Genomic DNA, 20,979 nt, shown 5'->3' on the forward strand with positions numbered 1-20,979 from the left:
TCAGGTAATGCCGCGCTTGACAGTTTCGTTTTCCAGAGGAAACCAATTAGAAGCTGTTATTGTAAAGGTGCAACCACCATGGAGAGCTCCGTCTCCTACACCTCTTCCACCGAGCGACACAAAAAAAAGATATATACACTGCCGTTCAATAATCTAATTTGAGACTGGAATTAGATCTAAAATATATTTCCTGATTTCCTTTTTTTCCCCCTTCACAGTTTCCGTCATTTGCCTCAATGAATTTGATCATTTTAAGTTTATATTTTTGGAGAATAGTGCCTGGAGATGAGATTGTTATGATGGTAAATTATGTTGGAGTAAATTGAAGTCTAGTAAATATATATATATATATCTATATATATATATATATATATATATATATATATATATATATATATATATATATATATAAAATCCAGTGAGTCAAGTAAATTCTTTATGAGACAGAAACAAGCCTGTTTCATGCCATCAGCAATCATCAGCTGTCAAATGTATTAATTTATGCACACACACACACACACACACACACACACACACACACACACACACACAAACACACATATATAAAGGTGTCTTTCATGCAGATTTGGGTAAAAACGCAAAGAGAAAAACATCATATAGGCCACTTTTTACTCGGTATTTTCTCTTTATTCTCATTATGTCACTTAAACAGTATTATAATTAAAAGCATCGACAGTCTTTCATTAACAAGGGGAACTTAATTTGTTTGAAATTGTCAAATTCGTTATTACATGAAGGAATTGTCAGGTCTTTATTGTGACCAGAAGCTCCCGGCACAATTTATTCTCTGGAAACCATGCCACTTGTAATATTTCTGTGATTGACCTCCTATCGCAAATAACCACCCTCCAGCCACACCACGAAGAAAAAAACAAACATACATTCAAGCAAGGAAGTCGTAGCCTGCGATAATCTGTTACAACCTAGCGGTTGACAGTGTGCAGGACCAACCGACGTTTTTGATCAATATTTTCTTGCCATTGTGATCAGTTAAGCCAAAATGTGTCTTCATCAAAAGTGGTAAAACTCTGAATTTTCCATTCAGATGTGTGTAGCCGTCACTCCTCAGATCACTAAGCATGTTGTCGTCCGTACCTGTATTTCTCCGCCACGCGTGCCATATCGGCGTGTAGCACCGTTTCAATATAAGTCCGCCATGGATGTAATGATGCCAACTACACATGTTTGAGTACATAGAGTACGGCAGACTAACAGGATGCAAGAAAGTCACTCTGCGGCTGCATCCCTCAGAAACACGACGGGCCTTTTGCATGGGTCTTACGCTGCAACATGTCATCCCCAATTTCTTTGGGTTGTGACGTGCAGAAGACACCGAACACATCCCCACGGCTGCGACAAAGCTGCTGCCGGTGTACTAACCCGCACACAGCGCTGTGCTTTGCCCCGCGCCGCAAGAGCCGTCCGCAGCCGAGAGACCTCGCCTCTCAGATGGGACGGCGGCGGGCGAGGCGAGGGAGCCACCCCATAGCAGGAGACATCAAGGGGCAATCAGTGTCTCTTCATATATACCGAGAGACTGATTTATGATGAAACTTTAAAGAAATCATTCATATTTCACCATTCTTAAATTGGTCTATGAAAATTTCATCCACAATGAAACACACACACACACGTGCGCGCGCACACAGAGACACACACACAAAAGTATATCTTAAGTCAAATAAATCAGTTGAGCCGCTCCTGAGCAATTGGCTTTGAAGTAACATTTCCAGCGTTTCATCAGTGTGTTAACTTACGCATATACTTCTTATGCGCACTCGCTCCTGCAGCTTTGTCACTTCCAGAGGGGGGAGAGGGGGACTGTTTGACAGAATTACCTTTGAGGGACCTGTTAGGGCAAACAAACAAACAAACAAACAAACAAGCAAGCAAATACGGGGGGACTGGCCGACTTATTTGACTCATAATAAGGACTAAAAGCACGTGAAAACATACACGTCGTGAAGTTAATAACTTCTATTGTTTACAGGGCACAAGCTAAAACCATTGATACAGTTCCTTTTATTCAGACTTGTAAAATACACCTGAGCATCACATTAAACTAGTCCCTATAGACTTATTAAGGTGATTATGAGGACGCCCTAAGAACGATGTAGATGGTAACGAAGGAGACGATAGGATGTCAGAACCTGACGTCCTGCTCTGCAGGGGTCTGGGTGGTGTTGTTATGTCTAATGCTACATTTCGCCGCAGACGGAGTCACCTAAACGCTGCTAACGTATTGTGAGTCAGTGTGTATTGCAGTGCCGCCACACTATTCGGGACGGAGTTTTCCTGTCCTCGCCAATCCTCACGCCGTAACACCGTGAGGCGCAATCATGTCTTTCCTTGAAAAGAGCCTCACTGGAAATCTGCAAATACACAGCTCTCCGCTTCAAGGCTCTTCACCACATACGAATAAATCCACCCTGTCCAAAATAAAAGCTGCAGAAGAGAGTGCATGCAACAACTCAGGTGTTACCACCCCCCCACACACACACACCTTCTTCTTTCTTTCTTCCTTTCTCTCTTGCTTTTTTCTCTTCCTCTCTCTCTCTCTCTCTCTCTCTCTCTCTCTCTCTCTCCCCCCATGCATGAATCAACGAATGCGGCGGAGGTGTCTGTGTGCTTTTAAACAAAGACACGCTCTTCTCAGCCTCCCACAGGAGCCCTCCACGTTAACAATCCCAATTACACCGGGACCGCCAGAGACAGCTGTTTTTATTACAGAACCGCTCCTTTGTGCCGCCAACAAGGTATCTGCTACCACTGCTAGCACCGAGACGTAACACAGAGATAAAACCACACTGCCAGCATGGGGAGAGGAGAGGAGAGGAGAGGAGAGGAAGAGTGTAGCGGAGTGGATGAAGTCTCTTGGCTGCTTGCAGTGGTGATGCCTTTATTCACAGCTTCCCCCTCCCTCCTTCTGATCTCGCCGAGTTCTTTACATGTGGGAGCAGAAGGTCAACGCTTGTTGGGAGAGGGTCTACAAAGAGATCAGCCTCTAACTCAAGGCAATGGAAAATTACACAAAGGGGGGGTGGGGGGGAGTGTTCCAGCCCCCCCCCCCACCCCCCGACAGCGGTGCTTTATTTATTCATCTGCTTTACCTGGGAAATATGACAGGTTCCACGAGCAACAATCTGGCTATCATACGTTGTTTGAATGCATACGGCAAACGCGAGAGGCCTTCGGGGTTCGCCGAGCGCGACATGCTGTTGCTCCCTCTCGCCGAGGGAGCAAGTGACTCACCGCCCGGGAATACGGGAGGTGTCGCGAAAACGAACTGTGCTTAAACTGCAGCGCAGTAGCCGAGCGAACTGCGCCATGGTTTTCTTCTTGATGTCTGCTTAAAGGTGGAGCGGAAGAAGGTGTTCGTTAGTGGTTACGGTGCACGGAAATCTGGTCATCGCCCCCCCCCCCACATTTTATTCGAGATGGCTCTCTTGTACGATTGAAACCATTCTCAAACGATCCTTTTGGCAAGCCGCATACTGTCATATGTAAGCACCTCAAGGTGAACATTTAACGATTACATATATTGGTTTATATCTCACCCGCCTTGCTTCTGTTTTGAACGTCGGCGTCTGCGTTTTTTATTCTGACTTTTGGATGTCAAGAGCGACTTGCCTGTACATACAGTGGCTTTCTCGGCAGCGTGACGGCGGTCAAGTTCAACAAAGCCAATACGACTTTGGACAAGACTGAGACTCGGTCAAATCTAATCAAGTCATGTCCTCGCTGTCTCATCTACTGCCGTGGGTTTCCTCATTTCCGCTTACATTGAAAAAGTGTGGATCTTGGTATCCTGATGTCGGCATAATAACAGCCCACCGGGTAGTATCTCCATATTTCTACATATCGTTATGACAAATGTGGCAACAAACGGTGAGATTTGCCAACCCGTTCGCCCCAGTGCAGTGGCAAGGCCGGCCCCAGGCCCTGACTGATCCAAGGCCTGGAAAGTGAGGCGAGTCATGAGGTCAGCAAAACAAATAACACTACCATCAATTGGCACTATCCTTTGGGGGAGGCATTACATTCTGGTGGAGCCCTGCCCATACACTCCAGGGCAGCAGATAAGGTCAAGCTTCATAATGATGTCACATACCTTTAGGTATTTTAGATCAATATTGTGAGTGGTGAGCCACACCTGACAGCCAGTGAAATAATGCAAAGGCAAAAAAAAGGAAAAGAAAATCATGGCTTTGAAATTGTCTCTTCTAATAAAGTGAAATCTATTCACCGATGCCCCCCTTTGGCAAGGATCATATTAGCAAAGCCTCGAGTGATCTATGGAGTATTCCGGTCAGTTGTAAATTCGCTAAAAAAAAAAAAAAAGATCCTAAATATTTTTACCAAATGTGAAAAAAAAATAATCACAGAGCAAGGCTGAACAACGGAGGGATGCTAACGCAAGTGTGAGCCAATGACAAAATTTTAAAATGGGAATTTTAAATGATATGCAAAATTATGTGCATCCGATATGATGTTGTTGATGTGTACAGTTATGTAGGATATGAGTTTACGTAATGAAAATTCCTTTGAGGAAATCTGACCTCCTGTGACAAGGAATGGAGAGGAAAGCAGCCCCGGAGAGCAACGCTTCAGAGCGTGCGACTGTAAGGAATGTGTATGTCAGCCGCTATACAAGTGATTATTGTGTGACTGTGGAATTCTGTCCAACCTGGTTGAACATCTCCACTACCTCTCTCATTAGTTTGACTGTCCCGTGTGGCAATATATGGCTTGTCACCGGGTTGTCTAATGGTTGATGCTAATTGACCCCCTTTCCCCTTTTCTTCTGCACAAATGAAAAGATTTTCCCCTTCCTCTGATGGAGCATGTCACAATCTGATCCGACAAATTAAAAAGCTCTCTGCTGTCACGCTGTCAACGTTCGAAGGCCTCGCCTCATCAGCTATAATGATCATTTTTCCTTCGTCGAATCCACCGCGGCGTGTTGGCAAACACAGTGTTTTAACGACACGCAGCTGTGGTGAGGCTGGCACGGGGGTCTGTGAGTGAGAGTGTGCGTTACGTGTGCAAAACAGTTCTCTAAGTGCCCAACTACAGGGGGAAAATACGCTTCTGCCTAATTGAAGTTTGGGATTTTGACAAAACAGTTGTACTGGAGCATTTTCTGCTCTTGTGCCCTCTCTGCATCTCCATTCCTGATTGGATGTAATCAGATTAGGTTCAAGTGAAAAGGACAAATTCTAGGTGGGGGAGAATTAACAGCTTTGTCATGTGTTTATCAAAATACAGCCCCCCCCCCCTTTGTTTACTGTGATTTCCCTAAGATAGTATGACCAATGTATGGAAAAGTTGTTTGTCGTGCGATGTAAGACCCAGTTTTAAAATGTTTGGTTCATCAAGAACAAAGAAATAGTATTGAATTCAACTAATTAGATCGATATTGTGTAAACAAAAATGAAAAAATCCAGAGAAAGTGATCCGGTGCGATGGTGAAATTTTTTCATAAAGTGGTGCCGTGCAGCAACTATGAATACGGTCTGCCTGTATAGTATTGAAATGGCTCCCACATAGCTGATAGTAATAACATCGGTTACCGTTTACACAAAAATACATCATCGTCCCACTACACCGAGTCTTTGGGTGACACAGTTAAGTCATTATCGATCCTTTGACCTTGTTCAGGTGATCAAAAATTGATTTTTTTTTTCAAGTTGATAAACGATTGGGATGAAATGTGTCATGAGCTCATTGCAGCCCATTTCTTCTCTATGTTAAGTTTGGTAGAGATGCAGCTGTGTAACGTGGGTCATGAACAAAGAGATAATGAGCGATAATATCACAATTGCATTGGTCGATTTATCGGTTCATTTTTGGCGCTGGACGTGACGCCAGTGTTTTTCATAAAGGCGCCTTTAAATCAAGCCCAAAGCAAGCGTGTGTCTTTGCTATTCAGGTTGAGTAGGACATGCTTATTGTAAGCTTTTCAACCTAGTCATTTCAAAGAGTCACCCTTAGATTAACACAAAGATGTCCTCTGCATTAGCTATTATCTAGCAATCAGATTTAAAGATTTGTTGTCGATATTCATAAAGACATACAATATTTTGCATTATAGTGGAGCAAAATTCTCCGTAAAGAAATGCAAGTCTTAAAGTCAGAATGATACCCAAATTGCACTTTGCCTTTAGATAGAATGTAAATTTGCAAATTCTATATATCTGTGTCTAAATCTAATGATCACGTGGAGGTAAGTCCAACAATTGATTGTTCTTTCATGACTACCATTGAGAAGCCGTGCTTCATTTGGGTAGGCATGGTGGTGAAGTGAGCGTTTCACCGCTGCAAATGATAGGCCAAAGAGGGATGATGACACTCATTAGTTGCAATCAGCTGCACCATCGATGGCCGAAACAGAAATAAAGCATGGCACTTTACCTGCTGACTTTGTGTGTATAACTTTATAATTTATGCAGGTGTACCTGCACTATTGACAAAAACGCAGTGCAATGATCAAAGCAAGCCATTCAGTAGGTTGGACAGGGCCACGAAGACAGGGTCTGTAACACTAATGATCTTCAAACGCTCGCCTATTTCACTAGGAGCTATGCGCAACTCCCTAGCAAGTCCCCCATCCTCCCCCTGGAGATAATTGTGCCTGGCTGGTTAGGTGACAGGTGTCAAGTGGCCCCTCCTCATCTGATTCATCATGCTCAGCAGAGAGGGAAATCCAATCTCTCTCTCATGCTCTCTCTCCCTCTGTCTCTCTTTCCTGCTCTCTCTCTCTCTCTCTCTTGCGCTCTCTTATTCTTTTTATCCCTGCATTACCACCTTGACATTACTTTTCTGTTTCTGAATACCCAACTCATATGTCAACTGATTGTTACGCCACGGCTTTAAATTAAGCATGTAATTAATGTCACTATTTAAAGCCTCTATACACAAAATACATAACTATAATGTTGAAAAAATATGGTGTGTGTGTGTGTGTGTGTGTGCGTGCGTGTGCGTGCATGCATGCTTGTATAGAGAGCTGTTTTGCAAATGCATTTGATTTCAATATTTTCTACAAAGTTTTGAACGATCCCTGTCACCAAATGCCATGCCAAACTAGCTTTGAAGCTCTATTCCTCTCTGGGGCCTGTGCAGGATAACTGGCAAGAGGTTGGTAGGTGACTAAGAGAACATCTAAAGTGATGTTGAATGGTGGGGTACCACAGAGCCACTGGCAGGCATCACACTAGCATTGGCCAAGTGTTCTTTTACCCAATAGGTTACACTGAGACATGGAAGAAAAAAAATACAGAGAGAGTGTGTGTGTGTGTGTGTGAGAGAGAGAGAGAGAGAGAGAGAGAGAGAGAGAGAGAGAGAGAGAGAGAGAGAGAGAGAGAGAGAGAGAGAGAGAGAGACCACGCCCTCACCATGCCCGCCTGTCTAAGCAGAATCCCATAGGGACTTGCCATACACACACACTCTCACACACCCCAGTCATTAATTCCTGCTTTGCATCTCCACACCATGTAATATTTATGGGTCACAGCAGCTTTGTATTCACAAATGGAAACGCCAAGAGAAAAAAGGAGGAAGACACGATACCTCTATCTGTCCTGTGAATAAGGTTCAGACTGTCACCATGGCCTTTTTTTTTTTTTACAAAACCGTTGCTTAGGCAGCATTCTTTACTTTGACCTCCAAACAAATGTTTCGTATGACAGATTTTCAGATAAAACCTTTGAGATGAGATCATTTTTAACCCATTTACAGTTTTGGAAAAGCTGAAGGCAATGATATTGAGACTGATTCAAAAATTCATAGCTGCAGTAAATGAAGAACAACAAGACTGCATTAGTCTGTTAATATTAGTGCAAAAGGAATACCTTTTTTGCAAGACATGACATTAAAGTGTGGGAAGTATTAAGATGCATTTTACTTTTTGGATCTGACAGACCATAATTGGGCATATTTTTTCATCTCCTAAGATGTTGGAGGAGACATGGGACACTTCAGTGGGAACCATACCCTTGTTGCCTTTTAAATCAACAGCGGTCTCAAAGTAGAGCCCTGAGGAACCCCCAATAGAGCAAGGCTCACCAGACCCCTGTAGAGATTTGAGGACCACTTTGGAACTCTAATCCACTCAAAATGTGCTGATAATTTTCCTTGCCAGGACACTCTCTGCCTGGTGTCACAAGAGTGGCCTCCTGGGAGCAGATCAGCCAATGATAACAAAGTAGCCAGATGTCTGACTCTGGCAGAGTCCCAGAAGCCAGACAGCAGCACGCAGCAGCATCCGCTGTGGGCCACAGATCAAAGATACCTGAGAATTACTTATGGGCACAAAATTTGTGTTGCTTACTCTACAGTTCCCATTAATAACAATCTGGGAGAATTTGTATTTCTAATTAACTTTTCTTTCGGCATACAAAGTGCTGTAGGTAGTCTTAGGCTGCAGCAGCAATTTTTTGCAGCAACTAGGAGTCAACAACAGGAAGTCGGATGCAGTCTTATGTCTTAAGGAGCCAGATCAGCTTTAAATGTAGTTCTGAGGCTCAGAGCAGCCCATTACTCAACTCAACAAACAAACAAACAGTGTAGGAGTCAGCTTATTTAGCTTTAATCATACTGCATGGTGCCTGTAAGATTGGCCGCTCTGCATTCAATGATACCTCACCTTCAAAGCTTTGAGTTGGGTTTCAGCTTGAAAAATAGACAAGGACTAGTCACATACTAGCTACAGTGTAGATGTATGTCATCATATTCTTTAACAGTGGCTAACGATATGTTCATTTCCTTTGATGTTTTGCACATTTTAGCATGCTACCATATAACTTTATACATTTGTTGAAGAAATTTTGGTCTAAAATCTACACAAAATACTCTACCATCAAAATCAAATGCAAAGTTAGTTTAAATGTAAATTTAATACAAATCCTACCATTGATATCAATGAAAGCAGAGGTGATGCACTTTCAGAGCACTTTCTCTCCCTCCTAATTTTACCTTGGAGATCAATGCAAAATTTGGACATAATAAATACACAAAACAGCCACTTATTGTTTTCTGATATTAGGACAAAAGAATGATAAATGTATCTTTCCTTTGAAATAGCAAGACATTTGAATCATTTACTATATATAAGTGTTCCATGTTATGCTCCAGTATCCTAAAAAACATTACACTCTAAACCAAACAATCATTTTAACTAAGTATTAAGTTGTATACTGGCCTGAGTATGTATTTCCTAGCAAGAGCTGAGATTAAATAATATATATATATATATAGTAAGAAAACATTCAGAATGAAAATAATTTACATATTTCATGTTAAATAGATAAATAAGGAAATTGAACATGTTCAAAAATTGTTTCCAGGAAGACATTTTAGCTCAACTGAGTACCTGTTAGTAGAATATTGTCCTTTTTTTTACATAAATGTCTTGATATCCAAGCCACATAAATAGAAAAGATAATCATAACATTGTATATATACATTATACATATTTGTATATGTATTAGGTCAACAAGTTGAGTTTGTACTCACCTTGTTGACCTAACTGGGAATTATCCTGTTGTATTGGTGAGGAATATCAGGAATGACAAGGATGACTGGCCAGTTGGTCAGTAGCCAGGCCAGCCAGTCAGTAGCCAGGCCAGCCAGTGAATATAAACCGTGGCCACTTAACATCTCAGTCAAGCCAAACTATACTTTCTTCAAGATAAGATTTAAGGCTTGGATTGTTTTTCAGCGTAGTTGTTTGTGTTTGTAAGCCTGACAATTGGAAGCATTACAGCTCTGTGTTGTTTTCTCCTGCAGGCCTTGCATTTATTTTGTAGTCTTTCGTTTATTTCATCTTATGTGTTATGTCTAATACACAAATATTTAGAGTGGACCCATGACTTTGAACTCTGAAGCATTGTTCATTTCTTTGCCTAGGGAAGGCATTTGTTGCTTCCATTGGCTTTATGGTGGGGGTGGCATTTTATGCAATGAGTATGAGTATGTGCACTGATTATATTAATTATTCAGTGCAGAAATTGATGCTTCACACCTGTATTTGATGGCGACCCCCACCCCATTCACTGCCAAATATGAAAGATATCTTTGCTGATGTGTGGTTCATGTAAATTTTCATTTGTGAGGGCCTCTTCAATGTGTTATCTGTGCTAGAAGGAATTCCTCAAAGCCTGTAGTGGAGATTATCCTTCATAAGATCTTGCCAGTGACCTTGTTTTCTTCGTATCTGTTATTCTACATTAGCTCTCACTATTTTAAGTGCACATATATGTGCAAGCCACACACACACACACACACACACACACACACACACACACACACACACACACAAAAAGAGAATTTTCAATTGTATTCGGGTTGTGTTGTTTTCTGGCTTGTAATAAAGATGTGTAATTCTTTTCCTCTTACCAGTCCCATGGTATTCACAGTTATATATTGATGTTATATATTCACTTTTACATCGTGACTGTAGATGCTCAACAACCCTGAGATGAACCCAGCTCCAACTACTTTATATATGATGTAAATTTAATCATATTGTGCTGTTTAAACTATGCTGGGTGGGGGGGTCAGCAAACAAAATGAACCAAAAATATCGATCAGTTGCTCTTAGATCATCAATTTCTATTCACTTCATATAGCAGTCGCATTTGGTTTGCTAGAAAGAAAACTTTTATATTTTCTTTTTAAACCCTTCACCCACACATGCCGTTCCAGTACCTTTTAGAGTTACTATAAAACAGGCCATTTATAATGTCTTTTACTTCAAATGTAACTTTAAAATGGGGGTAAAACTGCCTTGGTGAGATCCTGTCTCCCAGCTCCGGCAGCTCATCACTCCTAAAACAGCCTTTTTCGTCCGCCTAGACCCAGACCGTTATTAATGTGCACTGAATAATTTAACAGGGTAAAATTATCATGCTCTTTTGAAAAGATTTTTGCCTACACAATTAAAGAGCATTATAGTGATTTTTAGTTGAACAAGAATTATGACTGTTTCCCCCCTCCGCTGCCTCGCTTTTTGGTTTTGTTGTTTTAAGCTGTGGATGAGCTGGGGTTGTAAAAAGGCCTGGTATTCTCTGCCTCTGTCAAACTGCGTGGAAAGGTTGTGCTCCAGCTCTGACCCTAACCATGATGAGCAGCTAATGGATAATGGATGAGCTAGTATATGTTCAGCTTCCGCTGAGTAGGCACTCCTAATGGTCTGTTCCCCTACTAAACATAGGCCCAACTTGGGTGCTTGAGAACTCCATAGTCAGTTTGCTTCACTTGCTGTTGGAGAAGTCTGACTTGAGTTTGCTCCCCAGTACTTCATGTGGCTACAGGTGTTGTTGGTGAACTCTACCTGGCATTTCACTAAAACAACTTTTCAGTTGGTTTAACATGAAATAATCATGATTTCAACATTATATATATATACACTACCGTTCAAAAGTTTGGGATCACCCAAACAATTTTGTGTTTTCCATGAAAAGTCACACTTATTCACCACCATATGTTGTGAAATGAATAGAAAATAGAGTCAAGACATTGACAAGGTTAGAAATAATGATTTGTATTTGAAATAAGATTTTTTTTACATCAAACTTTGCTTTCGTCAAAGAATCCTCCATTTGCAGCAATTACAGCATTGCAGACCTTTGGCAGTCTAGCTGTTAATTTGTTGAGGTAATCTGGAGAAATTGCACCCCACGCTTCCAGAAGCAGCTCCCACAAGTTGGATTGGTTGGATGGGCACTTCTTGCGTACCATACGGTCAAGCTGCTCCCACAACAGCTCAATGGGGTTCAGATCTGGTGACTGCGCTGGCCACTCCATTACCGATAGAATACCAGCTGCCTGCTTCTGCTCTAAATAGTTCTTGCACAATTTGGAGGTGTGTTTAGGGTCATTGTCCTGTTGTAGGATGAAATTGGCTCCAATCAAGCGCTGTCCACTGGGTATGGCATGGCGTTGCAAAATGGAGTGATAGCCTTCCTTATTCAGAATCCCTTTTACCCTGTACAAATCTCCCACCTTACCAGCACCAAAGCAACCCCAGACCATCACATTACCTCCACCATGCTTAACAGATGGCGTCAGGCATTCTTCCAGCATCTTTTCATTTGTTCTGCGTCTCACAAACGTTCTTCTTTGTGATCCAAACACCTCAAACTTGGATTCATCCGTCCACAACACTTTTTTCCAGTCTTCCTCTGTCCAATGTCTGTGTTCTTTTGCCCATCTTAATCTTTTTCTTTTATTGGTCAGTCTCAGATATGGCTTTTTCTTTGCCACTCTGCCCTGAAGCCCAGAATCCCGCAGCCGCCTCTTCACTGTAGATGTTGACACTGGTGTTTTGCGGGTACTATTTAATGAAGATGCCAGTTGGGGACCTGTGAGGCGTCTGTTTCTCAAACTAGAGACTCTAATGTACTTATCTTCTTGCTCAGTTGTGCAACGCGGCCTCCCACTTCTTTTTCTACTCTGGTTAGAGCCTGTTTGTGCTGTCCTCTGAAGGGAGTAGTACACACCGGTGTAGGAAATCTTCAATTTCTTAGCAATTTCTCGCATGGAATAGCCTTCATTTCTAAGAACAAGAATAGACTGTCGAGTTTCAGATGAAAGTTCTCTTTTTCTGGCCAATTTGAGCGTTTAATTGACCCCACAAATGTGATGCTCCAGAAACTCAATCTGCTCAAAGGAAGGTCAGTTTTGTAGCTTCTGTAATGAGCTAAACTGTTTTCGGATGTGTGAACATGATTGCACAAGGGTTTTCTAATCATCAATTAGCCTTCTGAGCCAATGAGCAAACACATTGTACCATTAGAACACTGGAGTGATAGTTGCTTGAAATGGGCCTCTATACACCTATGTAGATATTGCACCAAAAACCAGACATTTGCAGCTAGAATAGTCATTTACCACATTAGCAATGTATAGAGTGTATTTCTTTAAAGTTAAGACTAGTTTAAAGTTATCTTCATTGAACAGTACAGTGCTTTTCCTTCAAAAATATGGACATTTCAATGTGATCCCAAACTTTTGAACGGTAGTGTATATATATATATATATATATATATATATATATATATATATATATATATATATATGCCTATATGTTGCAGGGATTAGCAGCCAAGATACTTCAGTGTAGCTCTGAAACGCTGCTGTAATTGCGCAAGAAAAAAAGAAAAAAGTGTCTGCCAATGATGTCAATCACTGGCGGATAATCCATTAATGTGAAAACTACACTTCCTGGTTTGCCATTACCTTCGGTGAGCTACATCAAAATAGGCTACGTTATGCAAGAAACAACAATGGTAGTACATCCAGCTGTTGTAAGGGAATGCCACTAGATACCATAGTGACATCACTGCAGACATGTTTCCGCACATTTCTTTTTTTCAGAGACACACAGACTGCTCAGTATTATGGAGTGTTGTCCCTACAACATATGTAAAGGGATAATGTTGAAAAATCATGATTGTTTCCCTTTAAGGCTAAATCAAAAAATGTTTGTCAAACCAAAGGGAGTAAAATGAAAGGTGGTAACTTTTCAGGGAGGAGGTATTTACAATATGGTGCTATTGTTATACAATATCATCATTTGCAGGAACGATTCACTTCACTCCTATTCCATGTGGACATCTGTCTACATCTCAACCATAGGCCAACAATTGGCAGTAATTGGCATGTTGCCTTAGCTGTCCTAGGAGAGATCTGAGAGCACACGGGGCCACAGACAGACTGCCCTTTCCACCAATTAGAGGCCTGTCTACCCATTGGGAGGGGCCGGGAAGGCCTACCTAGCTGCTACCTTGCCTCTTGATCAGAAAGATTTGTGGTGCACTCCTTCCCCCGTCTTTTCTGCCTCTGTCTGTCTGTCTGTCTCCACTCATCTCTGGACCCTGTGTGAACTATTGAGTGAGTGTCTTCAGTTTAAGGAACCCAGCCAGCGACTGACAGCCTCACGGCATCAGTCAATGGGACACTTACCTTAGAGGTGGTCTGACAGCTAGGCTGTGTTGGACATACCTCCTAAAGGCAATTCTCCACACAGTTTCTCACTGCTGGGTTCTTTGCACATCACCAGCTGTCGCTATTCTATAGCGAACTCTTGCATTTTTTTTCCACCAGCGGATTTGCTAAAGAAGTTTCTGTGAGTAGTTGAACTTTATCTCTTTTTTTCATATTCATTACTTTTTCTTGTTGGTGGTGCATTGCTTTTTCTTTTTTCTTTTTTTTTGTGTGGAGGGGATGTTGTTGTGTCTCCAGGCATTATGGCGCATTATGCCTGCATGCCTTTATTAGGGAGGCTTTGACGCAATGATAGCAAGTGTCTCATGTGGTTATGAATGTGCAGGCCACACAAGGTACCAGGGGACCTCAGTGCAAAGGATCACAGGCCTCAGAGCATGCTGCTAACGCTTCCCAACGAATGCCACAGGGAAGGCTGGCGCACCCCCCCCTCCAACCCCCCAACCCCCTTATTCTCCTCTCTCGGTCTCTGTTGTCCTCAAAGCCTCTGTCTCTCTGCATTTCACTTCAGTAAATATGAGGAGGCGAAGAGATGCTTCCCATACTCAGAAATATGTGTCAGGCTACTGGGTTATGTTGTGCTGTGATATGATGTGGAAAGCAACAAAGCTACTGCACAGAGAGAGGGAGGAAAGGGAGAGAGAGAGAGAGAGAGAGAGAGAGAGGGAGGGAGAGGAGGAAAAATATCCTTGTTCTCTATAATCCATCATGAGATACTAAGAACTGGGTTAAGTTATACCCGAAACTGTGACATTATCGAGTGCAGTGGTATTCACAAGATTTCCCATTAAGGATGCCACTCTAGAGTGTCATGTTTTTGTTTTTCGGTTTTATACCGTCAACAGTAGTGGTAGTACCATCGGTAGGGTCCTGCCGACCACCACTGGTTGACAGGCGCGCCATAAAGCAGCTTTATTTCTCTGCAAGGACCTTCGTGACGGGGTGCCTACCTAATATGCTGTCTGGCCGCGGGGCCTATGGGAGCGTGGTTGGATTATTATGTTAATGCGTGTGCCTCCTGCCCTGCCCTCAGTCCCAGCTGGCCTCCCTGTCGTTAGGAAGTGCTTTGCTCTGACAGAGGAGTAATATGCTCCCTGATTGAGGGGCCAAAAGATCGAGCTCTCGAAGAGAGGGGCCACCACTGATAAGCATATGATAAAAGTGCCATTGTATGCGAATGCCTCAGAGACACGGGGAAGACGACTTAGCAATTCCTATGGATTTCAGTGAGAGGGTGAATATGTATGAAGAATGTGTGGTCCTTTTGTGCAGCCGGTTTTTAATCGCCCATAGCATTATACCTTACGCCGTGTATTTTCATTTTATTTTTTAATTGCATTGTCTGTTTCATTATGTGCCGGCGCACCTGTAAATACGGCAGCTGAAGGAGCCGAGGTGCGGCGCTTTTAATCATCCTGTAGTAGTCAATATGCTACCGAGAGCAAGTCTCATTTAGTATCGCTTATGAGACCAACAAAGCAGATTTTTCTCGTGTTCGGAGTCTTTGTCGCAGAAGGAGGAAAAAAAAGAGCATTCAGTAAAACCTTTATGCTTACATCATCAGAAGTACAGTCGAGTAGCTTTAGCGAGCGTCGTTTAAATGCCGCCATGCTTATGCGCGCCTATATTAGCTGAGGTAGAGATAAGTTGGTTAAACTCAGTGTAACTCCATCAAGAGCAAAATGATGGCACTGTTCTGCCACGTAGCATTACACCAGCGATCCATGCCGCACACTCTCATTTAATGAAGTTGACATGTAAGTAAAAAGAAGGAGAGAAGGAAAAAAAAAACTTTTTTTTTCTTCTGCACTTGTCAAGAAGGAGAGATCCAGGATGCTTAGCTTCAGAATCCCAACATAATTGTGTAAATATGTCAAGCAAACAGAGGAAGATCTCTCCTTTTAACCACTTGTCTTTTTCATCTTGCTCTCTCACCAGCGCACCAGTACCTGTGTATTATCCTTGATGCAAGCCCTCTCTCAAAGTGCGCTGAATGTTTGTGTTTTATGGGGTTTGTTTTGTTTGCCTCTTAATCGAGCAGGATTTCCAACCAACCGAAATGAGACAGCGTCGACGCCCCTCTTTTTCACGCCAGCCTAGATTACGATGCCCCTCTTTGGTGGGCGAGCGTTTTTTCGGGTATTTTCTTTCCTTTTTTCGTGGGGGTCCCGACTGTGACGAGAAGAGGGGCGTCCGTGGGTAATTGGTGGGGTGCCACTCACGCAGGTTGTTTTGTTTTGAACAAATCTGAGGAGCAGACAATGAGAGAAAGAGATCGGATGCAAATGCCCATTTTGCTGTACTTGAAGTCGCTTCTCTTCCACGTCGACCGACCAGAGTCTTCTGTTTTTCCTTCAAACAAATTGTTTGAAGACAACTAATTTAGAAATTATCATCTCGTATCAATAGCAGGGTTGTTCTTCTTCTTACATGCATACATATTATTCCATTTTTTTTAATACAACCAATGATACATCCACAGAGGGCAGGCTAACAGTCTCAGAGGTTTTCACTCCATCACAACACAAAAATGCTACAGAGAACACAAGAAAAAAATCAGAAGGCTCAAAAAAGTAATCATGTCCCTTGTTATAAACAGCATTGCTAAAAAGATGGAAAGAGCAAAGACCAAATGTGTGTAGTTTACTTGGGGTTAGAGTACAATTCATTTGGAGTCAATCCATTCTTTCTCAGATATGAATTTTCATTATCATTATTTTCCTTGAAAATTGTATACACACACATGCACACACACACACACACACATATATATATATACACTACCGTTCAAAAGTTTGGGATCACCCAAACAATTTCGTGTTTTCCATGAAAAGTCACACTTATTCACCACCATATGTTGTGAAATGAATAGAAAATAGAGTCAAGACATTGACAAGGTTAGAAATAATGATTTGTATTTGAAATAAGATTTTTTTTACATCAAACTTTGCTTTCGTCAAAGAATCCTCCATTTGCAGCAATTACAGCATTGCAGACCTTTGTCATTCTAGCTGTTAATTTGTTGAGGTAATCTGGAGAAATTGCACCCCACGCTTCCAGAAGCAGCTCCCACAAGTTGGATTGGTTGGATGGGCACTTCTTTGAGCAGATTGAGTTTCTGGAGCATCACATTTGTGGGGTCAATTAAACGCTCAAAATGGCCAGAAAAAGAGAACTTTCATCTGAAACTCGACAGTCTATTCTTGTTCTTAGAAATGAAGGCTATTCCATGCGAGAAATTGCTAAGAAATTGAAGATTTCCTACACCGGTGTGTACTACTCCCTTCAGAGGACAGCACAAACAGGCTCTAACAGGTACTATTTAATGAAGATGCCAGTTGGGGACCTGTGAGGCGTCTGTTTCTCAAACTAGAGACTAATGTACTTATCTTCTTGCTCAGTTGTACAACGCGGCCTCCCACTTCTTTTTCTACTCTGGTTAGAGCCTGTTTGTGCTGTCCTCTGAAGGGAGTAGTACACACCGGTGTAGGAAATCTTCAATTTCTTAGCAATTTCTCGCATGGAATAGCCTTCATTTCTAAGAACAAGAATAGACTGTCGAGTTTCAGATGAAAGTTCTCTTTTTCTGGCCATTTTGAGCGTTTAATTGACCCCACAAATGTGATGCTCCAGAAACTCAATCTGCTCAAAGAAGTGCCCATCCAACCAATCCAACTTGTGGGAGCTGCTTCTGGAAGCGTGGGGTGCAATTTCTCCAGATTACCTCAACAAATTAACAGCTAGAATGCCAAAGGTCTGCAATGCTGTAATTGCTGCAAATGGAGGATTCTTTGACGAAAGCAAAGTTTGATGTAAAAAAAATCTTATTTCAAATACAAATCATTATTTCTAACCTTGTCAATGTCTTGACTCTATTTTCTATTCATTTCACAACATATGGTGGTGAATAAGTGTGACTTTTCATGGAAAACACGAAATTGTTTGGGTGATCCCAAACTTTTGAACGGTAGTGTATATATATATATATATACATATACATAATATAACTTTGTTAAAAGAAACATTCAATGGTAGGGAAAGTGCTCATATATATCATATATATATATATATATATATATATATATATATATATATATATATATATATATATATATAAAATCCAGTGAGTCAAGTAAATTCTTTATGAGACAGTACAAGCCTGTTTCAAGCCATAAGCAATCGACTCACTGGATTATTTTGCTCCTTATTTGTTGAGCTCTTTCCCTACAGTTGAGTGTTTCTTTTAATATAACTTTGTAGGTAGGGAAGGTGCTCAACAAATAAGGAACAAAATCATCCAGTGAGTCAAGTACATTCTTTATGAGACAGCACAAGCCTATTTCATGCCATAAGCAGTCATCAGCTGTGCTTTACCCCGGACCATCAACTGAGGGAGATAGTCAATAGGAACACCATCACAATTAGTTACAGCTGCATGACTAACATTCAACAAATAATATCGTCGCACAACACAAGAATCATCAACAAATCAATGACACCTTCGTCACAACCGGACACCCCCAACTGCAACTGCCGTGTGAATGCCTCGTGCCCCCTCGAAAGAAAATGCCAGACGAAAGGAATTATCTGCCAAGCTACGGTGACGAGAAATGACAACGGCAAAATAGAGACATACGTTGGTCTCACAGAGGGAACATTCAAAAAGAGGTTTAATGCACATAGCTTTAGAAACAACCGTTTAAAAAATGTAACATCTTTAAGCCGTTATATTTGGTCATTGGCGGACAGAAACATTAATTATTCAACCACCTGGAAAATCCTCTCAAAGAACAAAGCACATTCAACCAGTAGTAAAATGTGCACTCTATGTCTAACTGAAAAATATTTTATCATTTGCAAACCAGAAATGTCCACATCGAATAAGAGGGATGAATTGGCCAGCAGTTGCAGGCATAGATATAAGCACCTATTTTGTAATTATAAATAAATCATGACAATAGACAAATACACCCCCCCCCATTGGACTGTGAGTGATCACGTGCTTTTGAATTTTTGAATGTTACACCTCTCCCTTCACCATTGGATGTTGTGCATGTGATGTACATGACGAGGCAGTAAATGGTATGTTCTCTCCTCGTGTAGCTTTATTGACAGCTGACGATTGCTTATGGCATGAAACAAGCTTGCACTGTCTCATAAAGAATTTACTTGACCCACTGGATTATTTTGCTCCTTATTTTTTGAGCACTTTTCCTACCGTTGAGTGTTTCTTTTAACAAGGATATATATATATATATATATATATATAGTATACATAGTGTGTGTGTGTGTGTATATATATATATATCTAGTGTATATTTTAAAGGGTGGTATAGCCAACTTGGCAGCTGATGAGTGCACAACACATGAAACAGGCTTGTACTGCTATGAATTAAAGTTTTTTTTCCCTACATCTAGTATCTTAATATTCTGCTCCTCATCTGTTGAGCACTTTCATCAATACCATTGACGGTTTCTGGAAAAAATGCTATATCTAGTATATATATATATATATAAATTTTAAATATATAAAATAGCTTTTTTTCTTATGGAGTCAAGTTACATGGAGACCACAAGGCAATATCACTTCTCTCTGGATCATTTGCCTGGCCACCAGAGGCATACCTTGGTTCATTTTGTTTTTCACTTACATCCATTTGGGTCCACATGGGGTTTTTCAGTTGTCATGTAAATGTCAGTGCTACAAGCTGGCGACTTTTCACTCAAGTCTGGTGGAATGGGACTGGCTCACTTTGATTGTTTCCGCTGCCTTTGTTGTTTGCTAAAGGCCTTGAGGTTTGGCAGCCATTGTCTTTATAGACTCAAAGCCGTGTTAAATGCAGCCCCAGCCCAGCTAATGAGGGCGAGCTTTCAAAAACTCCATGAGATGATGCTGTCAAAAGGGTGACATACAAACGTTGCAAGTATTCCCCCCGTGCAGACCCTGGGTGTAAATATGCCAGCTCCACCATTTTCACAGCGTTTACTTCCAGTTCAAACAATCCCTGTTTCTGTGAAAAGCACAATGACAGCTCTGCGATATTTTCCCCCAGAATCCTCGACTGGAACCTATGAAACAACCAAGAACAGCTCTGATGATCTAGCTCATCCAAAATTATGGAACCGCCATCTTTCACGTGCACACACACGCACACACACACACTATTTTACAGTCCCTCAAGGTACGACCCAAACCCCGTACTCTGTGTGTTCCTTATTGCTATACATGGATACAGCACAGTAATCCATAATGTGACTTCTCATTTGCAGGCTGCATGTTTTGTGTGGTCCCTCTTTTGCTTCCCATGGATCTCTCTGCAGGGAGCCACGCTGACAGACTCGTCTGATTGATGTTTTGGGGGGATGTCTAGTCAGCTATTGTTTTCCTCACAAGCGTTCAGTGGCATTCGCTCAGCAGCCTCATCTCTCAATCCTATGCGGATAGAGATGCGACAGATGTGTCATGCTTTGAGAGGAAATGGGTCATAAGGCCAGTTGGAAAGCTGGGACCCTCCTCAACCTGTGAGCAGTGTTTAACTCGTGCCCAGAGATGGGTTTTCATTATGCTGCAAGGATCCTGCCTGACATAAAAACCATGGTTAGAGAGACATTTCTTTGTGGTGTGCTATGGATTTTCTTGCATAATGCCTATTTTTCCATCGCTACACTATGTTCAAGTTTTCTTAGGTTTCCAAACTTTCATATCAAAACAGCCTTGACTCCATGCAAGCTCACAACTCACCTTTGGACCGTAAAATCTAGTTTGAGTGTGAACTTTAAAACTTTCCCAAAGAAGTTTCCTGTATGTCAGTGTTCACTATCTCGGTAACTTCGATGATACTGCCAATACTGCTTGAAGTCACGGGGGAATTCTTGAAAATTCAAGAAAAAAAAAATCTTCTTGACTGGCAGAAGACGTGCAGCTGCCCAATCATTCTTTCATTCACC

Source organism: Lampris incognitus, chromosome 5 (assembly GCF_029633865.1).
Source record: "Lampris incognitus isolate fLamInc1 chromosome 5, fLamInc1.hap2, whole genome shotgun sequence".
Taxonomy (NCBI): domain Eukaryota; kingdom Metazoa; phylum Chordata; class Actinopteri; order Lampriformes; family Lampridae; genus Lampris; species Lampris incognitus.